We start from the raw sequence: 15,044 nt of genomic DNA on the forward strand, positions 1-15,044 counted from the left end.
CCTCAAGTATTTTTGGACAGATTTCCAATTTGATACATGAACATGCCGTCAGTCGAAACAATCTTGTTAATGAGCCTCTTGTCCTGACAGCTGTGTTTAAGATAGGGCATGGAAACTGGGTAATGGAAAATCTTGAAAATTGTCCATTCTGGATTGAAACCTTAATGTGTGCCCCACGCTCCATCTCACTCGCAAGCCTGCTGTCTTCTTTTAAAAATAAAGAGGAAATTATGAATAGTGAAAAAGATGTAATTTGTGCAAATGAAAAAAAGATCTTCTGATCAGATACTTAGAGAAGGGTGAGAGGAAGGTCTCATTATTAAGCGTTGCCTGAGCCCGCCACGTGCAGCTCCCTGCTGTGTGACCTCGGACACATCTCTAAACCGGGGGCGGTGGGGGTGGTGGTGGTTGATGTTAGTCCTCCCTTCCAAATGCGGAAAATGGAGGCTCAAAGAGATTGATGGACATGACAGGCTCACACAGCTTGGCAATAGTAAGCTGAGGTCCAAGCCCGCGTTCCCTGAGCCTCCACCCCAACCTGCCACTGTTTTTCTGGCCACCAAATAATTTGTATTAATAAAATACAGCCTTCGCCTTGCATATTCCACACAGGTTTTGAATTTCCAAGTCATTCAGAAAGGGAAAAATTAAAAAGTTGAGCTTACCTCCCATGTAGAAAAAAATATAAGGTGGGGTGAGTCTGAAGGTTGTTAGAGTGTAATTAAGCCTCAGTTCCAGGTGGGAAGTCATGTTGTGCTGCTGCTTCTGGGGGCTTCAGATGCTTGAGGGCAGCCAGGCACCTCCAGGCCCGAGAGGAATTATTCTCCAGCAGCACCACTCTGTCCCGGGACTGTGAGCTCACGTGCCCCAAAGGCAGAGAAGGCCGAGGCCTTGACAGGTGGAAGTGGGGTGTGATGGGTGGAAGTGCGGACGTGTCAGAAACAGGAACTGGGCCCCTCTCAACCCGCTCTGGGTGTCAGCGTGGTGACTGACCAGTGCATCTCTCTCCACCCGCTCCTCTTTGGAACTTTTAAGGCAGAACCTCTTCCATCCTGATTGAGCTGGAAACATTCCATCCCTTGGTGTTCTCTGAGCCACTTCTCTGCTACTGAGAGAATTGTAGCTTCATCCCCACTCCCCCCTTCTCATAGTTTCAACTCGGAGGAGCCCTGGGAAGGGAAAAATATCATTTTTGTCGATGATTCTTTGTGGAGCGGGGGTGGCGAAAGTGGAATTTACATGGCTATTTTATTAGGAGACAAAAGTGGGGGGAAGTTTTAAAACAAAAGAGATCTCTTCTAATATCAGCTCATACTCTAGAGAAAAGAAATCTCTTGGCCGTGGCTGAAGGTCGTTTCAGTAACTGGGCCGTTACTTCCTACCCAAGTGAAACAGAGGGAGAGAGAGGTGGGGGGAGAGAGAATCCCAAGAGGGGGCTATGAATCCTCAAGACAAGCCAGATGCTTCCCGGCTCGTGGACCTGGCATCTGGGCCCGGACCTGAGGTGAGCAGATGTCTGTGTGTTACACAGCACCCCCACCCCCACCCCAGGTCAAGTCACACAGCCGCAGGGCTGTTGGCTCGGGTGCTTTTTAACCTGAGAGAGTCTCTTATTGTGCTCATGATCTTACAGTAAACAGAACCAGATGGGCCTCCTCAGAGACCTGGCCACGGGGACTGGGCACAGAGACGCCTTCCTCCCTGCGGGTCATCCCCCCCAGGCCCCCCAGGCTCTCCAAGAAGCTGCACTGAGTGTCCCCAAGTACCTGAGCAGTCCCTTGAGGGCCGAAAGCTCTGAACAAAATGACCTCCCAGTTTAAAGTACAGAATGATCATCTGACAGCCTGGATTTTGCATACTGCAAATAGTTTTCAGGGGTTTATAAGGTAGCTCTGAGATAGAGCTATATGTCCTGAGGGGAATAATTAAAAGATATATTGTTCAGTGAATAAAAGCAAGTTGCAAATCCATAGATAGCAGATCCCATTTTTGTGAAATTATATGTATGTGTGTATTTCTCTAGACCTATATCTAATATGTTTTATCAGTATAGACATTTAAGTTATCTGGACAATACACACTGAACTCCTAAAATAAGAAGAGAGATTTCAAGAGATTTCCCTCCTTTTTTTTTTAAATGCTCTGGATTTTACAATATTTTATTTTATTTTTAGCAAGAATGCATGGATTGCTTTTTGGAAAAAAAAAACTTTATGCAGAAATATTTTCAAAGCCTACAGAAAAGTTGCAAGTAAAAAGAACACCTGTATACCCTTTACCCAGATTTATCTGGCATTTTACCCCAATTGCTTAATTTTTTTTTATTATTTGCAAGAGATGTTGCAGATATGTGTAACATTTTCCCGATCTCTTTGAGGCTAAGTTGCATGCATCATGTGTTTATTTTTCCCTTGTACAAAAGGTAAGCTACCATAGATTCCTTTTTTGCACAGTATTCACATTTTTCTTGGCAATCATTCCATATCAGTTCATGGAGATCTTCCTCAGTCTTTTTTAAGGCTGTGTGTGTACCATAGTTATTCAACTGCTCTCCTAAGGCATGCATTACTTTTGAAGGCAGAAAAACAAAGATAAATAGTAGAAAAGAAATTTTAAAACCATTCTGAAAAAGAACAAGCCCGGCTCTAACAGGTCTTTGTTGTTTTTAAAGTGGGTAGGCGGCGGCAGAAGCCAGGCGGCTGGGGAGCCCTGGAGCTGTTCCCGTGACTCACAGGTGGAGCAGTAGAGGCGGCAAGGGGTCCAGTGGATCTGACTGTCTTAGGTCAGGCTGTCTGGAAGCAGAGCCTGAGATGGGGTTGGAGGACGTGTGAGGGAGCAGGGAAGTAGGACACGGGGCAGGGCAGGCGACAGAGCTAGGAAGGGCATGTGCTCAGCTAGAGTCAGACTTCAGCCTGGTCTACCAGGAGCTCCACCCAGAGCACGGGTCCCGCCACAGAGGTGCTCCCCCCCCACCCCCAGATGCAGTAATACATTCTGAGAATGTTGACGTCTTAAAATTAATACACATAATGAGGCTTGTTCCTGGTGCCCGGCCCATAGCAGATCTTCAACAAGTGACAGCTGCTTTTATGACCCTGTAAAGAAACCTGGTTCCTTCAGTCATCCCTCCCCCGTTTCCTCCTCTCCCTCCTTCTCCGCCCTAGGAGTCTACTTCCTGTGTCTATAGACTTGCCTGTTCCAGACGTTTCATACAAACGGAATCATATGATGCATGGTCGGGGGGCTGATGTTTTGAACCCTCGTGTCATTCAGTCATGAGCTGTGCCCCTTCCCCCTACCCCCACCCCCCCAAGGGAGGTGACCTCCTGAGTCAGGCACGCAGGTCTCCAGAGAAGGGCAGCTGTGAGCCATTAGCAGCCAGCCTGCCCAGCAGCTGGAGGATGGACACACCGGCCTGTCAAGGGGCCTAGCAGGGGCGCCGTCAGAGTCCATCAGAATAAATCATGTGAAAGGGCTTCGTTAAGAATTAGATGGGGGGGTTATCCAGCATGGTGATGATGAAACAGCCACAGCAGTTACTCAGAAGCTCTGGATAAACAGGAGCGTATTGTACGTTGTCCTGAGCAGTCTCCCTTTTAATCCTGACAAGGCTCTTCCTCCCAAGATCGGCAAGAATGAAAATCTCAGTGACCAAAACTCTCACACCCTTGGTGGGAATTTATTTATTTGGTTTTTATTTTTTTAATTTATTGTTAACATTTAAAATCAACCGTTCTTCAATTAAAAAGCAAACAAACAACCCATTTAAAATATGGGCAGACGAACTGAACAGACATTTTTCCGAAAGAGGAAATGCAGATGGCCAACAGGAGCATGAAAAGCTGCTCAGCATCACCAATATCAGGGAAATGCAAATCAGAATCACAGTGAGACACCAGCTCGCACCTGTCAGAATGGCCATCATCAAAAAGAACACAAGTAACAAATGTTGGCGAGGCTGTGGAGAAAAGAGAAGCTTGCACACTGTTGGTGGGAATGTAAATTGGTGCAGCCACTAGAGAAAACAATGCGGAGGTTTCTCAAAAGCCTAAAAACAGAACCACCACATGGCCCAGCAATTCCACTGCTGGGTATATACCTGAGAGAAACAAAAACATTCATTCAAAAAGATACATGCACCCCACTGATAAAAGCAGCACCGTTTACAATTGCTGAGACACGGAAGCATCCTAAGTGCACATCAACAGATGACTCGATAAAGAAGATGTAGCACATATATGCAATGGAATACAACTCACCCACAAAAAGGAAGATATTTTGCCGTTTGTGGCCCTTCATCCCCCCCCCCCTTTTTTTTTTTTTGCACTTCAAAAACCAGAATTTTATAGCTGGCGTAAACACTTACATTGCAACAAAAACAACAAAATACCTAGAAATAAACCTAACCAAGGAGGTTACCTATACTCCAAAAACTAAAACATCGATGAAGGAAATTGAAGATGATACAAAGAAACGGAAAGATATCTTGTGCTCTTGGATTGGAAGAACCAACATTATCAAAATGGCCACACTACCCAAAGCAGTCTACAGATCCAATTCAGCTCCTGTCCAAATACACATGACACTATTCACAGAACTAGAACAAATAATTCCAAAATTTATCTGGAACCACGAAAGACCCCAAATTGCCAAAACAATTGATGGGAATTTAAATTGGTTCATTTTCTGAAGGGTCATTTGATAGTCATATCAAAAGCCTAAACTATGGGAATGTGAAAGACTAAATTATTCCCTTGAGATCAGGACTCCTGTTTTATGTCTTACTGGAGATTCCAGCTATGACAGAAAGCAAGAAAAAGCATAAGATTCAAAAGAAGAAGTAAAACTGCTCCTATTTGTAGATAATCTGATTGTTTACTTAGAAAATCGTAGGAATCTACAAAATAATTACTAGAACCAAAAAATTAACAAGGTCCCAAGATATAAGATTAATAGACAAAAGTCAATTGTCTTCTTATATACTAGCAGCAAACAATTTTCAAGTGAAATTGTAAAAATAATTCAATTTACATTAGCACCAAACCCCACAGAATACCTAGGAATAAGAAGAGAGGTCTAAGGCCTCTGCCCTAAAAACTACAAAACATTACAGAATAATTAAAGACCTATGTAAACGGAAAGATAGACCATGTACATGGAATGGAAGGCTTGTTAATATGGCATTTTCCCCAAATTGATCTGTGTGATACAACATAATGCCAATCAAAATTCCTGGAGTTTTATTTTGAGTAGAAACCCACAAGCTGATTCTAAAATTTCTGTGGAAATGCAAAGTACCTATAGTAGCAGAGCAATTTTGAAAAAGAAGAACAAAGTGGAAAGACCTAGACTACCTGATTTCAAGATTAACTATAAAACCTACAGTGTTCGAGACTGTTTGGCATTTGGTATTAAACGATAAACACAGAGATGAGTGAAACAGAAGAGAGTTCAGAAATAGATCCAAACTTACTGGTCTATGAGTTTTCATCAAATTGCTGAGGCAATTCTGGAAACAACTCGAGTGTTTGAATTTTTTTGAAAAAAAATTATGGGGTATCTGGACAATGGAATATTTCTCAGCAATGAAAAAATGAACTATTGATACACGGGAGAATCTTTCAAAGTCATGTTTTCATGATTCTTTCATGAAATCTTTCAAAATTAGGCTGAATGAAAGAAGCCAGACCCCTCCCCTCCAAAGGTGCTCAGTGTATGATTTCATTTATATAAAATCCAAACTTATCCATAGGAACAGAGAGCAAGTCGGTGATTGCCTGGGACAGGGATGGAGGAGGGGGAGTGACTCCAAAGAAGCAGAAGGAAACTGAAAGAGGGAGATGTGTTCGTGACCTTGACCTTGGTGATGGTGTCCAGGAGGGTCCGCATGTTAAAACTGATCCGATAAGTGCAGTTTCTGGTTCTTCAGCTCCACCTTAAGCTGTACCCAAGAGGGGGAAGCATGCATTTACCCAGCCACGCCTCCCTCTCCAGCTGAGCCAGAATCTGACCTGGAATCCTGGAGCTGCCACCTGCTGCCCTGGGAAACAAGCCACTTCTCCCACGCTGGGTGTCTGGTGAGGATTCGAAAGGCTGGAGAGGAAATGCTGGCGGCCAGTCAGCGAGAGCCACTGCTGCTTAGCTCCTGCGGCCTCCTGAGCGCGCCCGGCTGCTGTCCTCTGCCCGTGGTGTGCCCCTTCCCCGGTGGGCCCTTCTTTCACCTCCGCTTGGCGGGTGTTTTGGTTCAGAGCACTGACTGGGGCCAGATTCCTGGGTTCAGGTCCCAGCCCTGTCACGTACAGGCCGAGTTAGGCTGACTACTGAACATCTCTGCATCTCAGTTTTCCCATCTGCAAAATGGGGGTAGTAACTGTGGTTTCTTCATAGGGAAATTGTGAGGATTCAGTGAGTTTTTTTTAAAAAAAATAAAGTGAAGCTGCTCAGAACACTGTCTGGAATGAGCAATCTGCTGCTTCTCTTCCTCCCGTCTTCCTCCTCCTCCTCTTCTTCTGCTTCTGTTTCTCCTCTCCTTCAAGCTGAGGGTGTGTTTACATCAAAGCCACTCACTCCAGGAAGCCTTCTCACTGGGCCCCAGCACCACCCATGATCCTTGGCACTTCGTACCTCTAGGGTGGTAGACAGTCTACTTTCGAGTCAGTCTGATTTAGGTACAGATCCAAGCTGTGTGACCTTGGGCACATAATTAACCTCTCTGTGCCTCATTCCATCATCTGTAAAAAGGGATTGTATCTTCCTCTTGGGGGTCCTTATGAGGCTTAACTGAGGTGATGCGTGTGCAAAGTGCTCAGCTCAGAGCCGGTGTACCATATTCCCGAAGATGCTAATAACAGGGGTGTTATTTTCAATTTCTGCATTTTACTATGAAAGTGCTTTACCCTACGACCCAGCTGTAGATTTGACATTCTTAATTGCTAGGAATGGTTGAGCTGGGTGCTCCACTAGTTTCCACCAACACCCGGCATCAAGAGGAAGCTCAGCAAATGTTTACTACCTTGAATTGGCTGAAGAAACAGCATCCCGCCTCACCCAGAGAAGGGGGCCAGGCCGTTTCCTTTCTCCATGGTCCCTGACAGCCATGGGCCATGGGCATCTGGAAAGATACCTGCCAGTGAAATTCTGAGAGTGATTATACTGGAATCTAGAACTCCCAAATAGGCAACTCAAAATCGTAACTTAATAGTGAAGAATGTCTTACTGAATGAGTCAGGTGAGACTTCAGCCCTGATATCAAATTAGCAGCTGACCTGCTGCCTGGCTTAAGAAGCATCTGTTTCTCCCCCTTCACCTCATGGCCATCCCAGGCCACCGGCCGCTGGCAGGGGTTGCCGTCTCCAGGCCTGCCTCTTGGCTGCCTGCCGAGGAAACTCCTTACCTGCAGGGGGGATTAGTAGCTGCTTTCTGTATGTTCACACCAGCCTGCTTTTTTTTGTTTTCCTTTTCTTTGTTTCTTTTATGAGTCACATTTTTTTCTTTGCTGCCAAGACAGAATAAATTGATTGTGATTAATGATTTGTGACACAGTTTTCACTGTTACAGCTGGCAACGTAACGACGCAGAGCACTTTCATAAATGTGTACTCAGGCAGGGTAAGAGTAAAAACTGTCCAATTAGAATCTGTTTATAGCTTTCCGAGCCTAAGTAACACTAAAGGCAGGACAGAAGCCAGTTTTTAAATAACAAAATTGTACCAGGGTGCGTTCCAATCTCCTGATTAACTTGGGACAGGTTTCCAATATTAGAATATTAAATTTTACGGAGATTGCACCCAAACCCTCTGAGTGATTTGAAGTGAATTTGAATCAAGACAGCTCAAAAATAGCTTTTATAGCCTCTTCATGACTTGACACCATGGAAAAATAAATGCGAAGCTAATGTCACGGAAGCCCTGTCTTCTGCTGTTGCCTGGGCTGTCTCTGCTGGGAATACTTCTGGTAGTAATTTAAGAAGATGCTTGTCATCTCCTTACAGCAGTTCATAATTCAAAAACAATCTATACGTAATACTCAATTAAGGAACCGGAGAGGCATGTCGGCCACAGATGACAGATGAACAGCCCGAATGGAAATTCTGCACAACTCTTGAAAACACTGCTAAAATCAATCCCCCGTCAGGGAAACCATGATTTATTAATACATTCCTTACCTCCATTGAGTTGCGAATCAATGCGTCCCCATCAAAAGCTAATAGAAAACCAAGATGGGTAAAACTTGCAAGTCCTCGGGGCAGGATTGTAACTCAGGAGCCTGTGCATGGCTTGGCCAGCTGGTCGTGTGTGTGTGTGTGTGTGTGTGTGTGTGTGTCCATGTCCCACCCCAGCAGTGAGCAGTTGGCCCTGCACTGGAAGAGGGCTGATGAGCACCTACTGTTTACCAGCATCCGTGTCTTCCTCCAAACCTTGCTGCCACCATGAGATAGGTGTTGTTATTTGTCTTACAGATGAGGAAGTTGAGACTCAACAAGGGTCAGTGTCCTGTCCAAGGTCCCCAAGGGCAGAACCTGAGTCTGCACGGCCAATTGACAGCTTGGGCTCTGACACCCGAACACCCGGGTTCTGACCCTGGCTGCCCTGTTTTCTAACAGAGTAACTTTGCCTTAGTTTCTCAACTTCTCTGGCCTCAGTTTTCTCACCTGTAAAGTGGAGACAGTTCCTGGGTCCCTAGGGCATAGGTCCATTGGGAGGATTCGGCGACATGGTGGGTGAAAGTCCTTAGTGTCCTGCCACTGTCCTCCTCCCAAGCCATCCTCGACCCGCTCTGCCTCAGTGTTTGCCCACGCTTGGGACAGGACTAGGAGATGACATGCCCGGGGTTCAGGGACTCCTGGATTTCCCAGGAGGTGGGGAACAGACTCAGAAACTCCCAGTACCAGATACCAGGCTTCTGGTTCTGGTTCCAACCCAAGGAGAGACTCCCCCGCCTCCCACCTGAGTCTCTCATCCCTGTGTTTCTCTTTCACTTGGGCCAACCAGGACTATCCAAGGGCCTTGAACTCGGCCCCAGAACCCAGGAGAATGGGGACTCATTCATACGTCCCTACCTTGAGCCAGACTTCAGCCTCCTGCCTGATCATCGCTTTATAAATTTGTCATATGGCCATTGCGTGGTTTCCCTGTTCAGGACTCCAGACTGTCGGGTGCCTCGTTATAATTTGGGGTGGGGGTGTTGGCGGGGACTCTGTTTCACCAGGAGCAGAAAGGTCCTGAACACAACGGCTCTGCTCGCTGGCAGCCTCTTTCATCTATATTTCTAGTCCTCTTTAGGCATCTTTGCTGGTCTAAAAATCCTCATTCGGTCACATTTTCTGTGACTTGGGACATTAAAAATGACTTGGGCCCTGGGGGGCCTGGGGCGTGAAATGGATGGGACACGCTTATTGCCGAGAAGCCCGGCTATCCACAGTCCGCCGAGACCCGCTCTGAAAGGCCTGCCCGTCCCTCGAGCAGTCCCCGTGAACGCTCCTGTCTCTGCGAGTGCCAATAAATATGGCGTGAAATTTAAACCAAAAATGAGTTTTTACAGCTAATTACGGCTAATGCGAGCTACTCTCAAAAATGGCACACATACCATCCAGAATAGTACATTTTGCAATGACGAATTAGGCATAAAGAGCCAAATTTCATAAACATAGTTTAGCATCGAACAAAATAACAATAATACCAAGTGCTTTCCGACCGGCCGTTAGGGGCTTCCCGAGGTGGGTCTCATCAGGCGCACTCGCATTTGGGCCTCCGAGGGCACAGGCCGTGCGGCTCTGAAACCCCGGGAGGGCAGTGGAGGAAGCAGTCGTTTCCACGGCCCTCTAGTCTGAGTGATCAGGGGCTGCTCCCTCCCCCGTCTACGGCGAGACACCCAGCCCAGCGGTTGCAGCTGCAGCGTTTGGCCACACGGCTCCGGCACTTGTGGGAGGCACCCCCGCCCCTCCCGTCATCCTCTCCTGGTCCATGTCACCGTGATGTTTGTGATCTCCAGATTAATCTGTGATCACTGCAGGCATTACAGTAATAAAAATGCAGAAGGTGCTCTCCACCCCACCCCCGCCTCACTCCACCCCACCACACTGGCCGTGAAATCGCCAGGATCAGGAGTTTCGTGTCTGTTTCTCTCCCATGCAGTTGGGGGTACAGTTACATGCACACACACACCCTCTTACCTGTACGTTATCTTTACTTTACAAAAAACAGGATCACACGACACTTTTTTTTACATCTTGCTGTCCATACTTAATGATATATTTGGGGCTCTTCAATGCCAGTACATGTAAACCTACCTTTAAAAATATATATATATACTATAATTTATCCAGTTTCCCATAAATGAACGTTACAAACTGTGCCTCAGTGAAGACTGTATGTTTATGCCCACTGACCCAACACACCTACACCTCTGGACTCTTCTCTGGGTACTTCTGAAGCATCACTTTATGTGAAAATAGTGGTATTGGGTCAAGGGAACTACACAATAAAACCAAATAGCACCTAATTACCCTCTGAAATGAGTTGTATCTGTTTGCACCCTAATGGCAGTAAGTGGAAGTAGCTGTTTCTCCCCGCCCTGGGCTATTTTAAGTGGGGAAGCCTGGGTCACCTTCCTTTCCATCCCTAGCTGTGGACCTCAGCTAGCAGACAGTCACACCTGCCCACAGGTGGGTCTCAGTTCCTGCCGCCAGAGAGTGGCTAGTCTATAAAGAGCCCTCTGTTCAGAGTCCCCCAGAATCCTACTGACCAGAAGCAGCTGCCGTAAACATTTTGAATGTATTTCCTTCATGCCTTTTTGAATCATTGCCAAGTGCAGAACAGTTCCATCACCACGAGGATCCCTCCTGCTACCCTCCTGTAGCCACACCCAGTCCCAACCCCCCTCATCCCCGTCCCTAACTCCTAGCAACCAGTATCTATAGTTTTGTCACTTCAAGAATGTCATGTACGTAGAATCACACAGTATGGATCCGCTGTTGCATGTGTCAGTAGTTGATTGCTTTTTTATTGCTGAATAGTATCCCATGGTGTGGATGTACCACAATGTCACCGTTCACCCACTGAAGGCCGTTTAGGTTGTTTCCAATTTCTGGCTATTACAAGTAAAGCTGCTCTGAACATCTGTGTACAGACATTTGAATGAACGTTAAGTTTTTATTTCTCTGGGATATATTTCGAAGAGTTCTATCACTAGATCGTATGATAAGTACACATTCAGTTGTGTAAGAAGCCGCCAGCCTGTTTTTCTAGAGTTGCTGTATGACTTTACATTCCCATCAGCACTGTAGGAGTGATCCAGTTTCTTTGCACCAGAGCCCACATTTGGTGTTAGTAACATTTAAAGCTTGTTTGCTGTAGTTGTGATTTTTTTTTCCCTCTTTGCTGATTGAAAGCTATGTGTTCCATTTCAATTCTTTTAGAAATTATCCATTTTTTTAATCAACTTTTAAAATGTAGAACAATTGTAGATTTACATAAAAATTACAAAGATAATACAGATAATTCCTGTATACCCTGTACCCAACTTTCCCCACAAATTTTTTAAATTGAAGTATAGTTGATTTACAATGTTGTTCTTGGTATATAGCATAGTGATTCAGTTATACATGTGTGTGTGTGTGTATATATATATATACTTTTTCATGTTATTTTTCACTATAGGTTATTACAAGATACTGTATGTAATTCCCTGTGCTATACAGTAGGACCTTGTTGTTTCTCTGTTTTTGTATAGTAGTTTGTATCTGCTAATCCCAAACTCCTAATTTATCCCTCCCCCGCCTTTCCCTTTCCCGTCATTAGCATCCTCAGCAGTATGGTACATTTGTTACAGTTAATGAGCCAATACTGATACATTTTTATTAACTAAAGTCCATAATTAGATTCTCATACTCTTTACCTAATGTGCTTTTTCTGCTCCGGGACCCGACGTTGCGTACTACATTACATTTAGTCATCATACCGCCTTAGTCCCCTCTCGGCTATGAGCATTTATTAGACCTTCCTTGTTTTTGAGGACCTTGACAGTTTTCAGAAGTACTGGTCAAGTATTTCATAGAATGTCTGTTGGGATCTGTCTGATGTTTTTCTCGAGCTGGAATTATGGGTTTGGGGGAGGAAGACCACACAGGTAAATTGCCGTTTTAATCCCAGTCATGTCAAGGTACATACTATCACCATGACTTTTCATCACCGCTGATCTTTGTCAGTTCCTCTCCTGTAAAGTTACTTTTATTTTTTTAAACCCCTCTTTACACTATACTCTTTGGAAGGAAGTTGCTGTGAACAGCCCATAGCCAAGGGTGGGGAGTTATACTCCGCCTCCTTGAAGGAGAGATTTATGCATAAATGATTTGTTATTCTTCTGTGTGTGGGATATTTGTCTCTTTCCCCCACATTTATTTATTTATTCAGTCATTTACTTGTATGAGTATGAACTCATGGATTTTTTTTTTTAATACATTTCCTCCCCCAGTCTTAGAAGTCAGCCATTTCTCCAAGGACCCATAGTTCCTTTTGTTGGTGAATGGTATTAGAAACCAAGATGTGGGTGCTGGGCGTGCTCATTGCTAGTATATGTCCTGGCTTCTAGCAGACACTCTCACCTGACACAGCAAAGAAGTGTGTCTGCATACTCACCGTGTATGTACACATCTATAAATATTTCCACATGTGAACAGGGTTTTGATGTTTAGCTAAACATGAGTTCATGGTGATGTCTCCAACTGTAATCCATTACCACATGAATCATTCTAGCCCCCTCTCCTTCCCATACAACTTTTTGCATTTTTTATTGAGCTGTGTCATTCACGTACCACACAGTTTACTCCAGAATTCAGTGGTTTTAATATATTCACGAGGTTGTGCAACCATTGCCACTAATTCCAGACCATTTTTACCATTCTGCAGAGAAACCATGTGCCCATTAGTAGTCAGTCCCCACTCCCTCTTTCTCCTCTTCTCCCAGGAACCACTAATGTACTTTGTTTCATTGTGGATTAGCCTGTTCTGGACATTTCTTATACATGGAGTCATTCAGTACTTGGCCTTCTGCATCTGGCTTCTTTAACTTAGCATAATGTTTTTGCTTTATGTTAGTGTAACGTTTTTGGAAGTGGCTAAACTCTTAGTCTTGACATGTCCGAACATGCATCTATTTTGCCGTTACACTTGGATGATGCCTTAGCCAGGTACAAAATTTGAGGCTCGTAGTTACCTAACCTCAGCATCTTGAAGGTATTACTCCTTGACCCTGTTATTGCCGAGATGCCTGCTCTCTGTCTGATGGTCTTTCCTTTATAATACTTTTGCCATGATATCTTTTTAAGATTTTTATTTTTGATGCTCTATAATTTACCATGATATATGTCGGTATGAATTGATTTTTATTTATTCTACTTAGCGCTTTTCATTTGAAGACCCATATGTTCCTCTTTTCCGGAAAATTCCCAGCTACTGTTTGTTCAGATATTCTGCCTGTTATTCCCTCCTTGCTCCTCGCCCAGTGCCTCTTTGGCACCCACTGATACCTGGCTCATGCTTTGGGTTCTTTGAGCTGCTCGCTCATGTTGCTTGTGTCTGGGTCTCTGTGTTGTTTTCTGATTCAGCTTCTCAATTCTACCTTTTAATTCACGAATCCCCTGCCTGATTAGTGTCCAGTCTAGGATTTATTCCATTTATGGAGAGTTTTGTTTTAAAATTTTAACTGTTACATCTTTCACGTCCACCATTTCTGAATTTTCATCATCACCTATTCTCATTCCGTTCGCACCTGTTTTGCTTCATAACATCTTCTTCTTCTTTATGTATGTTAGCCCTTTACTGAGGCTATTTGATATCCTAAACACTTAAATATTTCTCAGACAGTTTTATACCATTGATTTCACCTGAAGCAGATTCCTGTTCCTGACTGAAGAGTTTGTAGACTGCCTTAACTTCGTGTGAGATTTTCATGGGTGGTAAGATTTGCTTCAAATTCAATATGAGTAAGAGCTATTTGGGGGTTGTTCTCCCCTCGCTGCTCCTGTTGACGAAGCGTCTCCCTGTCTGGTGGCTCTGGCTACTTCCACCCCAGCCCCCATCCGAGACCAGGTCTTGTAACAGTGCTGTAGGGTCCTGGCCCCGCAGCAGTCCCGGGAAAACATGTTTCAGTTCCTAGACTTGAGCCTGCGTCAAGACCCGTGGGTTGCTGTAAGCCCTTGCCCAGGGCTGTGCCGGAGACAGCTCCCACCAGCACATAAAGCCGGTGATTAAATGTTAAGGAATTTTGTGAGCTGGCTGTTAAACAGCCATTATTAAAATTTAATTATACAGACTCACCACTAAATAAATTATACTAAGAAGCAAAGGTAATAAATACACTGAACACTTGCCATTTTCTAATTATCTCGCTCCGTGTTACCCTCATCCCTGCTCTCTGGTTGTGTCTGGCTCTCGTGTCTGGGTGGTGGAAGCACTCTGTGATGGTGTGCTCTGGGCATCTCTTCCCACTTCTGGTTCAGTGACATCATGTTGGTCATTTGAAACTGGCCATCGTGAGCATATTTATGCCGTGGAAATTAGTAAACATTCCAAATCGGGTCTTTTTTTTTCTGGAGCACCTGTTGACCACACCAGCCCAGCACCACCCTGGCCCAGGGCAGGGCAACAGTGGTTTCCTTCAGTCTCCTTCCGTAAACAGAGGTATTAACGCCCCCCTTGTTCTGACCTGGGAGCCAGACTTTATTTCCTCATCTCCAAGAAAGTGCTTTTAGTCTCAGTTACCTTGTGAGAGCTCAGCTCCCAGGAACATTGTAACTGTACTCATTACTCTGCCTTCCTGCTTTCTTTCTGGTCCATAACGGCATTTATTTTGGTTTTGAAGCTACCTCTGTCCTTTGATCTTCTTTTTCGTATTTTATGCGTCACGGCTCTAAGTTTGCAGAGGAAGAGGTACGTTAAGTGTTGAACATGCCGTCCTGGTCAGAGCTCCATAAACATTGTTTTTTCATAGACATGTGCTGTCTGTCCTATGGCTGTTTGTACAGGCCTCAAACTACTTCTTTCAGCC

The 15,044-nt window shown here is 44.8% G+C and overlaps 1 protein-coding gene across 2 annotated transcripts in view; it reads left to right on the top strand.

Moving 5' to 3' along the window:
- The window catches only part of CPPED1 (calcineurin like phosphoesterase domain containing 1), a 112,057-nt gene that overhangs the window by 94,438 nt on the left and 2,575 nt on the right, over positions 1-15,044 (top strand). The window lies entirely within an intron of this gene.

The sequence above is a fragment of the Camelus ferus genome, chromosome 18 (assembly GCF_009834535.1).
Source record: "Camelus ferus isolate YT-003-E chromosome 18, BCGSAC_Cfer_1.0, whole genome shotgun sequence".
Taxonomy (NCBI): Eukaryota; Metazoa; Chordata; class Mammalia; order Artiodactyla; family Camelidae; genus Camelus; species Camelus ferus.